Source organism: Equus quagga, chromosome 8 (genome assembly GCF_021613505.1).
Source record: "Equus quagga isolate Etosha38 chromosome 8, UCLA_HA_Equagga_1.0, whole genome shotgun sequence".
In the NCBI taxonomy this organism is placed as follows: domain Eukaryota; kingdom Metazoa; phylum Chordata; class Mammalia; order Perissodactyla; family Equidae; genus Equus; species Equus quagga.
This window is the reverse complement of record NC_060274.1, coordinates 113020758-113033025: the sequence shown is the minus strand read 5'-3', so window position 1 is coordinate 113033025 and position 12268 is coordinate 113020758. Positions and strand designations below refer to the sequence as shown.

The following is a 12268-nucleotide window of genomic DNA, read 5'->3' as shown; positions in this document are numbered from 1 at the left end:
AAAACAAAGCCGGCCGCGTTGTCCCAGCAGTAGAAAAACCCCAGGTCTAGGGAGCTGTTCAGTGGTGGATATGCTAGAAAGCGTTTCACGTCGTAAAAGAAGTACCTGCCAAGGTAGAGAAGTGTCGACGGCATCTTGGAAGTGATGAGGTGATGCCTTCTTTTACTCATGGGAAACTTCAACCCGGGGAGGAAGGTGGGCAGTCCTTGCAGAGGAAAGCTCCTGCTTTCCTCGTGGTTGTACGTCTTAAATCGTGATTAAAGCAAAAGCCTTTAAAGTGCCCGATTTGTGGGCAGTAACTCATCCTCCCCTTTCTCTTAGTACTTTTATAGAGATTCCCCTTCGGCAATTCCCTGACACTGTTTTGGTTGGGGAAGAACAGTGATAAATGGAATGCATTAAAGGCTTATAGATGAAGGGAGGATGGAGTGGAATGAGGAGGAGGATTATAAATTTGGAGGCCGCGCTTACTGAACAAGAGTAACCGATGAAAATACCCAAAGCCTGGCACGAGGCCCTATAAGCGGTTAAGCAGGCTTGAACTACCACAGAAGACTGAAGCATAAGTGTCAGAACTTCTGGATGGGCCAGAAAGATAAGGAATGGTATATTTGCCTGACCACATGGGAAATTCCCCTTCTTAATTTCCAGAAGCTGTCCTACTTAGTGTTTAGTATCCTCGTTTGAGTTTTTCCTATTTCATCCTCACAAGAGGTCCAGTAGATTTGTGACTGCCAAGCAGGTCTTCAGAAGAATTAAACATAAATTTGAAAAAATAATCTTTCCACATTTTCAGGTATGACACACTATGTCTTGAATTCATTAAGACCTGTGTTTGTAGTTAGTTGTGTATCTCATTTATCCTTCTTAGAGCATAACACTTCCTCCTGGGATCTCAAAGACCAGACCTTTACTTCTGGGAGAGCACAGATCCGAGGCCTGACAGGTCCAAGCAGGTGATAGGTCCCATCTAGTGATAGTTAAAATTTAACTTGCAGAAGATTAATCAGGGTTCAAGTCAGAGCAACTGGAAGAGGTGGCTTCCCGTCTTGACTCCCAGTATTGCAGTTTCCAAATCCTATACTCGGACCAGCTTGCTCTTCCTTTTCTCCGTATAAATGAAAACAAAGTGAAGGGAAAGCTTTTCTACTACAGTGTAACATCAAGTCTCCCTGCTTCATACTCTGCAGGACAGGGAGCCATTCAGGAGTGTCAGAGTCTTACAGCATTTGCCATTTAGGGATACTTACTCTGGGCTTAAGGGCACCTGCTCATTGGATTTAGTTTTACTGTTGTTGTGGATTCCTGTGGAATGCTAGCTTGTCCCATAGAACAGTTAGAATATCAAACGTCACCTGCCATCACCTGCCGCCTAGAATCTCATTGTACAGGTGAGGAATCTGAAGTGTAAGAGATTTATTCAGAATTGCTTAGCTAGTTGGGGGCAGAGCTGGAACCAAGGTTGCTAATTCATAATTCTGGGAAAATGCTTTCTCTTTTGCTGCCCCCCCCACAAAAAGCAATAATTATTTTAATCAAGATTACTAGTTTTAAAATTAACTTATGTTAATACCAAGTGTGAGGAATTTAATTCTGTTACAGCAAGCAGTATAGATACAATGAAAATAACTTAGTGTCTCAGTTCACTACTTTACTTCAAATAGCTTTTGGTGTAGTCCCATTTTCATCCAAATAAGTGAAAATGCAGTAAATTGTTATGGCCGTGTTGTCTTTTTGTCTTTCTGTTCCGTGTACATATCAAAAAGTCAATATTAACACATATGGTACTTTAAGGATTGGTCATAGATTGACTTATTCAGGACCTGAATACAATACTACTTCATGATAGCATACATACCTGGCGAAAATAATTTCACAGATGTTTACACAGAGCCCCTAGTCTTTGCAGGTATGGTTAAGCTGGCCCACCAGGCATCAAAACATTATCAGCTGACCTAGGCTATTCTGCCTTTTTCTTCCCTGGCAGAGCCATTTGCTCCCTTCCTCCCCTTCCAGCAAACTCTGGAATTAGTTGGTCCTGTATCCCATGTACGGGACTGTCTCCTTGTCTGGACAGTGTTAGGACACATCATGATGTGGTTGTTTGCTGCTAGTATCTAGCATCCCACCACACCCTACCTTCTTCAGGGTCAAATTAAAATCTGTCACCCATGATCTAGTGTAATAGGCCCTTCTTTGGCTCCCACCATTGACCTACTAAGTACAGGACCCCTCCTCTGAAACCAAAAACTGGAAATGCTCTTTCAAATCAGCCATGTAGACCCTCAGGAGGGACTTTAAAGCCATCTGTCCCTTAATTTCACAAGTTAAAACGTAGAATCCTCCTCTCACAGAGCAGTGTGAAGAATAACAGAGGCAATTTTGGAATACCTTTGCAATCTCTGAAGCACCTTACATCTTGCCACTTTGTAGCACTGGGAACTTAGGCACATTGCTTGACGTCAGCCTGTGTCTTTATCTGTGAAATAGGGATAATATCTAATTGGCCAATGTGAAAATCAGATGAGAGAAGGCAGTGTGTACCTGGCACATGGAAGGGGTTCAATAAATGGTAGTTAGTCTTAACAATTACAGCCATGATAAATGTAAAGTTTCTTAACTACCTTGTAAATGCTCTTATTTTAAGAACTCAAGAAAGTCTGGGCCTTGGGCTTTCCTCCCTTTTCTGCTCTCAAGCCAAGACCTGAACTCCTGCAGAGGATATAAGACAGGAATTTCCAGGTTATCTTGCTGCTACCTCGAGAGGCAACTGTCAGAAAGTGAATGCCAAAGAGAGTGCAGATCCCCTGGCAGGGCCAGGAGCCGCTGGTACTGGAAAGTATGAACTCTGTGAAATTTCCCCACTCGGTCTTGATGTTAGCATCCCTGGGCTGGAAAAGAGACAGGTTGATTTTTTTCCACTCAATTCTGGGAAAACAAACAAACAACTCTAGAGTGGAGGATAAGGGAAAAAAGGAGGAAACTTAGAGAAAATCAAGAGGCATCTTCCCCTCTTACAAATCCTCTGCCCTACTGCTCAGGAAAAAAAACACGTTTCCTCAAATGCTTGTTTTTCTGTGGTGATGAATAAAGTAGTCACAATTTCTGCCCAGTGGAGTTGTTTTTTCAATACTATATCATAATTACTTATAATTTTATATTTAAAAAATATTCCTTTATTGTATACAGTTTAGAAAAGAAAAAATTTAAAACACCCCTAATCCTACCAGTCAGAATTTATTGTTGACAATTTTTATTTCCTCCTGTATTTTCCCACAAGTCAATTGTTTGAAAAAGACAAGGATTCATAGGTATATACTATTTTACAGCAACATTTACTTAATTTATTATGACCATCTCCCCATGTCATTTAATATTCTTTTTCGATATATAATTCCATCATGTGAACGTGCCTTCGGGTACTCTCTCTCACAGTTCAACCAGTCTCCTACTCTTGGGCGTTGAGGTTGTTTCAGTTTCTTGCAAACATTCAGGGGTTTAAATGGGCTGCTTTTTCCTTAAATGGCCAGATCCTTTGGGAATGTCCCTTGAACCAAAGGCACTGCCTGCTGGCCTCAGCCCTTCTTCGCAGGGAGGCTGATAAAGTAGCCAGGAATTGTTTCTTCTGTGCCCCGGTATTGCAGAGCTAAGAAAGGTGAAACCAGTGAAGCCTGAACTCTCCTGGAGGGTTGCCCTTTAACCTCTGCCCCCACAGAGTCTCCTGCTCTTTAACTTGAAGAAAAGGTGGTGAGGTGAGGGAAATTGGGGGAGGGGTTGGAAATCAGGGCTGTATTCATTAAACTTCACAAAACTCCTGGCATGGGTGTCTCCCTTTTCCACATGAGGACGGTAAAGCTCAGAGAATTTGTGCAAGCATGCACAGCGAGTTGGAGAACCCGGGTTTGACTCCTAGCCTTGGTTCTGAAATTTCAACTCTTCCCACCATGCTTCTCACTGCTCCTAAAAACTGATGGATATCACTTCAATCTTCTTGTTTTTCTGTGAGAAATTTTTTGTCAGTCTTCTAAGATAGATTTGTTACCTGCTCCCTAAAGAAAGAAATCCCCTCCTGATTGTCCAAGCATTTCTCCTGTTGTGAGTTTCCTGAGTTGGCCAGCTCTTTGCCAAAAGAACACATCCTCATTCTTTGATGGAGAATTAGATGACTTAGCTTTTCCCCCCATATTTGCTTATTTTCTTACAGCAGTGACCTCTGTATATATCGGAAGGCCAAACTCATAACTGGAAGTTCTCATAAACCCTGCAGCAATTTAACAACATTACACATAGTTCCCTTAGCTTTCAGGATTTATAAAGTATGAGTGTATATATATATATATATAAGCCTGTTTTTCTGGTTTGGCTTATAAAGTGGTTCTGAAGGAAGTCCTAAACGAGGCTTTCCAGAATTGTTTAGAACCGTGAAGCCTCATTGAAATGGGGGTATAACCTCCCAATATGACACTTTGAAGGCAGTAACGCTTGTTTGGAAGTGTAACTCTGGACTATTTTGTTAAAGCCTCTTTACACAATCTAATCAGAATCCATTTCAATCAAGAGTACATGTTTTAAAATACCTTTTTCCCATCCTCCCCTCCCCCGCCCACACTACCAACCCCCTGGCCCAAACCGTCATCACCTCTTGCCTGGATTTTCTCCGCAGCCTCCTAGCAAATCTTCCTGAATCCACTTTTGCTCTCTTGTAGGCAGCCATGGTGATACTGGTGTAATATCTTTGTGATCATGTCACAGCTAACCCCCTCCTCCCCCGAACTTGAAACACTGCAGTGGCTTCCCATTGCTCCTTATCTGGGACTTCTTTCTTCCTCCCGGTGGCCGTTAGGCCTTCGCACATGCATTTTCCCTACCTAAAATGCTGTTCCTTCCCAAGTAGTTAAAGCACAGAACGAGAATCCGAGTTTTCTGACTCCCAGGCTGCATCTCTACTGCAAGTGTATTACTGGGCACTAATAATAATTATCCAACGGGGGAAAATATGGTTTGGAGGTTCAAAAGAAGTACGATAGTACAGGGGGTAGGAGTGTGGGCTTTGGGGCCAGTCTGCCTGGGTTCCAGTCCTGGCTCTTTTCTCTACTAACCATGGGATCTAGGGCAACTTGTTTAAGATCTTTGCCTCATTTCTTCTGTTGTGTAATGGGTATAGTCATGGTACCTACCTCATAAAGCTATAGTATTTAAGATAACACATGGAGAGAGCTCAATAAATTTTAACTTTAAAAAGTCTCAGTGATAGATTAAGGACCCAGTATAATTTCTTATGTGTAGAGTTTTCTTCTGGAGAAAAACAGATACAGCAAACCACTGGGAGGCCCTCCCACGCAGGGAAGGACTGGTCCTGGCAGATAAGTTTACAGGGGCCATGCTATGTAGAGACAGACATGGTTACTTAGTCAAAACAAGCGCCAGGCCACAGGTGCTAGTGAGTTGAGATAACATGAAGCCAGAGGGGTTTAAAAAACACAGAGAGGGGGAAAAAAATTAAATCTAAAATGGTATGAAAAATTACAATAGCAGACAAAAGACAATCTATTTACGGATGAAATCATCTTCAGCTTCTAAACTAAGCCTTGTTATGTAAAATATCTTTTCCTTGTGTAATAAGCATTTTGGAGGCTACCTGAGGTCCCAGAACTTTTTAACAAAATGCTCTCTGGTGCTTTGAGAGCTGTCATTTCTATGGCAACTTCATGCTATTTTGTGTCCAGAGAGAAGCTCTTTTACCTATAATCTGTGGCTCCAACATGAGTGAGACAAAGCTCTTACATGCTGAATCCTCACAGAATCCTTAGTAGGTAAATTTAGAAAATAGATTGAATGGCTCCATTTATCAGTAAGCTTTCAAGTAAAGAATAATGAGAATAAGTAATTTGTTATCAGTCTTATCCCATCAGTCAGTACCAACAACTGAACGTTGGTCTTTTTAGGCCAGTTGAGGGTCCTAATTAGTCTCTGCTATCATCCTTCTGTGGAGTGTATTTGATCTACTCCCAGCTGGTAGCTCTGGTTCCATGAGAGGCCACAGGAGCGGGAGACACAGGGGCTGCATCCAGGAGCACTCAGCTGGGAAAGCTGAACCCAGAGGAAGTTGGCAGGGGTATGAGAAGTTTACATACATAATGGAAGAGGTGAAGTCTGAGCAATGTTACAAAATGAGTAGAATCAGAATCCAAAATTGGATTGTGATGATGGTTACACAATTGTATTAAATTCACTAAAACTCATTAAATTGTCTGCTAAAAATGGGTAAATTTTATGGTATGTAAATTATACCTCAAAAAAACTTAAAAGAAGAGTTTGGCTTTAGAAACAGACACACGTGGAGAGATTCCTGACTCTGCAGTTTACTAGCTGTGTGATCTTGGTCAAGTTAGTTAACCTCTCTCTTCTTCAGGGTCTTCATCTGTAAAATGAGAATAATGATATCTAGCTTGAGGTTGTTGGGAAGATTAGATAGGATAGTGTATGTAAAGTGCCTGCTACCTTATCGTACTCAGCATGTAATACTTCTCTTCTTCTCCCTGGGATGTTTAAGGGGTGTTGAATTGTCTCTGCTGTCCACCAGACACCTGTTTGCGATGTCTTTTAAATGATATGGGAGCAGTTGTAGCTTCTTCTAACTTCCTTTCACTACAACTTGGTTCTGATGCTCCCACTAGTTACTCTCCCAGTTCTCTCCTTCCTGTCCTTGCCAGGCACCTTCATGAAGTATCTTGCCTCTACTTCCAATGGTATTTCTCTGTGCCTTTGCACATACTGTTCTTTCTGATGCAACTGGTTTCTTGTCCCTCTTCACTTAACTAACCCTTAATCATTCTTTCATTTATTTTTTTTACTATTTTAAAATTATATAGTATTTCAAGCATACGGAGAAGAGTAGAGAACAATGTATAAACACTGTGCACCTGCCACCCAGCTTTACCACATCCTTCTGCCATATTTACTTCAGAACTTTTCATGAAGACAAGTCTTTGGATTCATTTACTTTTTTGTTTGTTTTTTGAGATGAATTGTGGTGGGATAGGGACTAGAATCAAAATATTATAATTTTTAAGGTAGACTACATATTGGATTATATAAATCAATTTTTAAATTCTAGATTTACTTTGTTCAGCTGAGCATTCAATAAAGGGGTGATGATTTTCCACAAGTTCATGGGGGAGTGGAAGTGGGGACATTACATAGAGCTAATGGCACCATCCCATGGCATGAGAGTTAAGTTTCTTGTCTTATGGATTCTTTCTCGTTGTCACCTCCCCTAATGCAGTAGGCTTTCATTCATGATTTCAATTTGAAACAGAGAGTTACTATGGTCAGTCCATCTAAAATGACCCAAGGAACCTGCTAAAGTTATGTCAATTAGTAACTTTCTGGAAAGACTGAGAGAATCAAATAAAAGACACTGTAGCACTGTAAGGCTTTTTCAGATGTGTGTGTGTGTCTCATTTTTTTGTTGGTAAATCAAGATGTCTACCAGACGATCAGACAATCCTTATTGGTCATCCTGCCCTGTAGTCAGAATTTTGTTCTTTCTCTTTAGGCTGTCTTCTCATTGAAGGATACACAGCCATCTTTGCTTCCGCCCTCTGTATCTGGTTCTCTTTTCCCAATCACAGGGCCTCCATTTGTCCATTGAACTTACTGTGGAACCTGACCATTTAAATGATGTGTTTTCTTTATGCATGTTTGTGGGACAAGTTCCCCAGTGTTTTCACATTTAGCCACAGCTGCAACTTCACCAGGTGACAGACCATGGCCATGCTTCTAAGATAAACCCGACAGTTTTCCAGGCTCTGATTGATCCTTCCAGAGACCCTCCAGAGACTCTTGTTGGGAATCTTGAAAGCTTGAGTCGCTGTCCCCTTTTCTATGCTTCTTAGACTTTTTTCTTATATTCCTTTAATCCACATTTCTTCTTTTTTTCCTTTTTCTTGGCTTTCTTGCCTTTCCCTTTACGTCTCTGTCACTAGCATTTCAGAATTAAGAGTCATTGTCATTTGTGTTTTATTTTGGTAATTTTTTCCTTGACCTTTCTCTTGAATGATTACACGACCGCTGCTGCTGCATCTCCTCCTCCTCCTTCCTTTTTCTCTCAGTAGTAGAAGTAGAAGCTGAAGTGGTGCTCTTCATTCTCTTCTGGTGTATGTTCATCAGACTCTGGCTCAGGAGTCTAAGGAGAGTCCCAGATGTTGGGAACTGCCACTTCAATCCTCTTTCTCTCACTAGATGCTTTCTTCTGGTCTATGAGATTAAACCACAGCTTGTCACCCAAGTGAGGACTTGCATAGCCATTGTAATAAGTAGCAGGAGAGAAAAAGATGCCCCCTTTGCTTCCAGAGGGGGCACCGCGGCGGTTGTTTCCTATGCTGGTGCCTTTGAAAATATAGATGAAATGAAACATTAATAAAAATACATAATCTACTAAAATCAACTCAAGAAGAAATAGAAGATCTGAATAGTTCTATAATCAATAGAGGAATAGAATCCATAGTCTAAAATAAATTCTTCCCCTATAAAACAAAAGCACAAATAAAAACTCTGGTCCAGAAAGTTATGTAAGGGAGGGCTGCAGGAAACCCTTATTCCCAATGCTTGATATTTCCTTCTGTGTGGAGGAAATGTGTTGGTGTAACACAGCTGGCCTCTTTCTGCCTGTTCACTTGTCTCCGGCGGAAGGAGCTATTTATCCAATCAGCGAATTCAGGAGAAAGTTGTGAGCATATCTCGCAAAGCCCCTCCTTTGGATTTGGCTGGTTTCAGAGAAAGTGTGAGTGATCTGAGCAGTAAAGCACGTGCCCTTGCGAGTGAGACCTTAGGGTCTAGGGCTGCCTGTCTGGGTGGATAGTCTGTGTCTGCCTGGGGACAGTATTAAGAAGCTTATTGTTGCCTCATACTTCAGGCACATTATCCGGCCACTTTAACAGGAATACAGCAGATATTCTGACCTTTACCTTCATGACACTTATCTGTTCCTCTCCATACTTAAATACCATTTTTGAATTGACAAAAAACTGTTTATAAATCTTTTTATTTTGAACGTAATTTAGACTGATAGAAAGGCTGTCAGAATAGTACAGTTTCCATGTATCCTTCACCCAGTTTCCTCTAATGTTACCATCTTGCATAACAGTACTGTAGTAGTCGGAACCAGGGAATTGGCCTTGGCATACTACTGCTGGCTAAACTGAAGACCTGATTCATATTTTGCCAATAAATTTTCACTAATGTCCTAATGTCCTTTTTTTTCACTTATTTTATTGAGATCATAATGGCTTATAACATTGTATAATTTCATTATTATTTATCAGTTTCTGTATAGATTGCATCGTGCTCACCACCAATAGTCAGCATACATATGTGTCCCTTTACACCTTTTGCCCTCCCCTCAACCCCCTTCCCCTCTGCTAACCACTAATCTGTTCTCTATCCATGTGTTTGGGTATCTTCCACATATGGGTGAAATCATGCAGTGTTTGTCTTTCTCTGTCTGGCTTATTTCACTTAACATCATAGCCTCAAGGTCCATCCACATTGCAAATGGGATGATTTTGTCTTTTTTTATGGCTGATTAGTATTCCATTGTATATATATACCACATCTTCTTTATCTAGTCATCAGTTGATAGGCATTTGGGTTACTTCCATGTCTTGGCTATTGTAAATAAGGCTGCAATGAGCATAGGGGTGCATAAGTCTCTTTGAATTGTTGATTTCAAGTTCTCTGGATAAATACCCAGTAGTGGGATCGCTGGATCGTATGGTATTTCTATTTTTAATTTTTTGAGAACTCTCTGTACTGTTCTCCATAGTGGCTGTACCAGTTTGCATATCCACCAGCAGTGTATGAGGGTTCCCTTTTCTTCACACCCTCTCCGACATTTATTATTTTTTGTCTTGGTAATTATAGCCATTCTGACAGGTATAAGGTGATATCTCATTGTAATTTTGACTTGCATTTCCCTAATGATTAGTGATGTTGAACATCTTTTCATGTGTCTGTTGGCCATCTGTATATCCTCTTTGGAAAAATATCTGTTCAGGGCTGGCCCAGTGGTGCAGCGGTTAAGTGCACACGTTCCGCTTTGGCGGCCCAGGGTTTGCCGGTTCGGATCCCAGGTAAGGACATGGCACCACGTGGCAAGCCATGCTGTGGCAGGCGTCCCACATATAAAGTAGAGGAAGATTGGCAGCAGATGTTAGCTCAAGACTAATCTTCCTCAAAAACAAAAAAAAGAAAAATGTCTGTTCATATCCTCTCCCCATTTTTTGATCGAGTTTTTTTTTTGTTGGTGGTGAGTTGCATGAGTTCTTTATATATTTTGGAGATTAACCCCTTGTCAGATAAATGACTTGAAAATATTTTTTCCAAATTGATGGGTTGTCTTTTTTTGTGTGTTTGTAGTTCCCTTTGCCTTGCGGAAGCTTTTGAGTGTGAGGTAGTCCCATTTCTTTATTTTTTCTTTTGTTTCCCTTGCCTGAGTAGACATGGTATTCAAAAGTTGCTGCTAAGACCAATGTCAAAGGGTATATTACCTATATTTTCTTCTAGGTGTTTTATATTTGAGGTCTTACATTCAAGTCTTTAATCCATTTTGAGTTAATTTTTGTGTATGGTGTAAGATAAAGGTCTACTTTAATTCTTTGCATGTAGCTGTCCAGTTTTCCCAACACCATTTATTAAAGAGACTTTCCTTTCTCCACTGTATGTTCTTGGTTCCTTTGTCAAAGATTAGCTGTCCTTAGATATGTGGTTTTATTTCTAGGCTTTCAGTTCTGTTCCATTGATTTTTCTGTCTGTTTTCATGCCAATACCATGCCGTTTTGATTACTATAGCTTTGTAGTATATTTTGAAGTCAGGGATTGTGATGCCTCCAGCTTTGTTCTTCTTTTCTCAGGATTGCTTTGGCTATTCGAGGTCTTTTCTTGTTCCATATAAAGTTTAGGATTCTTTGTTCTATTTCTGTGAAGAATGTCATTGGGATTCTGATTGGATTGCATTGAATCTGTAGATTGCTTTAGGTAATATGGACTTTTTAAGCTGTGTTTATTCTTCCAATCCATGAGCATGGAATATCTTTCCATTTCTTTATGTCATCTTCACTTTCTTTTAATAATGTCTTATAGTTTTAATTGTATAGGTCTTTCACCTCTTTGGTTAAATTTATTCCTAGATATTTTATTCTTTTTGTTGCAATTGTAAATGGGATTGTATTCTTGATTTCTCTTTCTGCTAGTTTGTTATTAGTGTATAGAAATGCAACTTATTCTTGTAAGTTGATTTTGTATCCTGCAACTTTGCTGTACTTGTTATTTCTAATAGTTTTCTGATGGATTCCTTAGGATTCTCTATGTATAAAATCATATCATGCACAAACAATGAGAATTTCACTTCTTCCTTTCCGATTTGAATACTTTTTCTTTCTTTTTCTTGTCCAATTGCTCTGGCCAAAATCTCCAGTACTCTGTTGAATAGGAGTGGAGACAGTGGGTATGCTTATCATGTTCCTGTTCTCAGAGGAATGGCTTTTAGTTTTTTATCAGTATGTTGGCTGTGGTTTTGTCATATGTGGCTTTATTCTGTTGAGGTACTTTCCTTTTATACCCATTTTATTGAGAGTTTCTGTCATAAATGGATGTTGGATCTTCTCAAATGCTTTCTCTGTGTCTATTGAGATGATCATGTGATTTTTATTCCTCATTTTGTTAATGTGGTGTATCACATTGATTGATTTGCAGATGTTGAACCATCCCTGCATCTGTGGTATAAATCCCACTTGATCGTGGTGTATGATCCTTTTAATGTATTGCTAAATTCAGTTTGCCAATATTTTGTTGAGGATTTTTGCATCTACGTTCATCAGCGATATTGGCTTGTAATTTTCCTTCTTTGTGCTGTCCTTGTCTGCTTTTGGTCTCAGGGTAATGTTGACCTCATAGAATGAGGAAAGAAGAATTCTGTCTTCTTTAGTTTTTTGGAATAGTTTGAGAAGGATAGGTATTAAATCTTCTTTGAATCTTTGGTAGAATTCTCCAGAGAAGCTATCTGGTCCTGGACTTTTATTTTTTGAGAGGTTTTTGATTACTGTTTCCATCTCTTTACTTGTGATTGGCCTATTCAGATTCTCTATTTCTTCTTGACTCAGTTTTGGGTGGTTGTATGAATCTAAGAATTTACCCATTTCTTCTGGGTTATCCAATTTGTTGGCTTGTTGATTTTCATAATATTCTCTTATAATTTTTTGTATTTTTG

General features: G+C 39.9%; 1 long non-coding RNA gene across 2 annotated transcripts in view; it reads left to right on the top strand.

Annotated features, from left to right (window-relative positions):
* Window positions 1–19: 19 nt before the first annotated feature.
* The window catches only part of LOC124243432 (uncharacterized), a 31695-nt gene continuing 19446 nt past the window's right edge, over window positions 20–12268 (top strand). For both annotated transcript variants that reach the window (XR_006889667.1, XR_006889666.1), the window contains exon 1: window positions 20–149. This is a non-coding gene — a long non-coding RNA (uncharacterized LOC124243432). The remainder of the gene's footprint in view (window positions 150–12268) is intronic.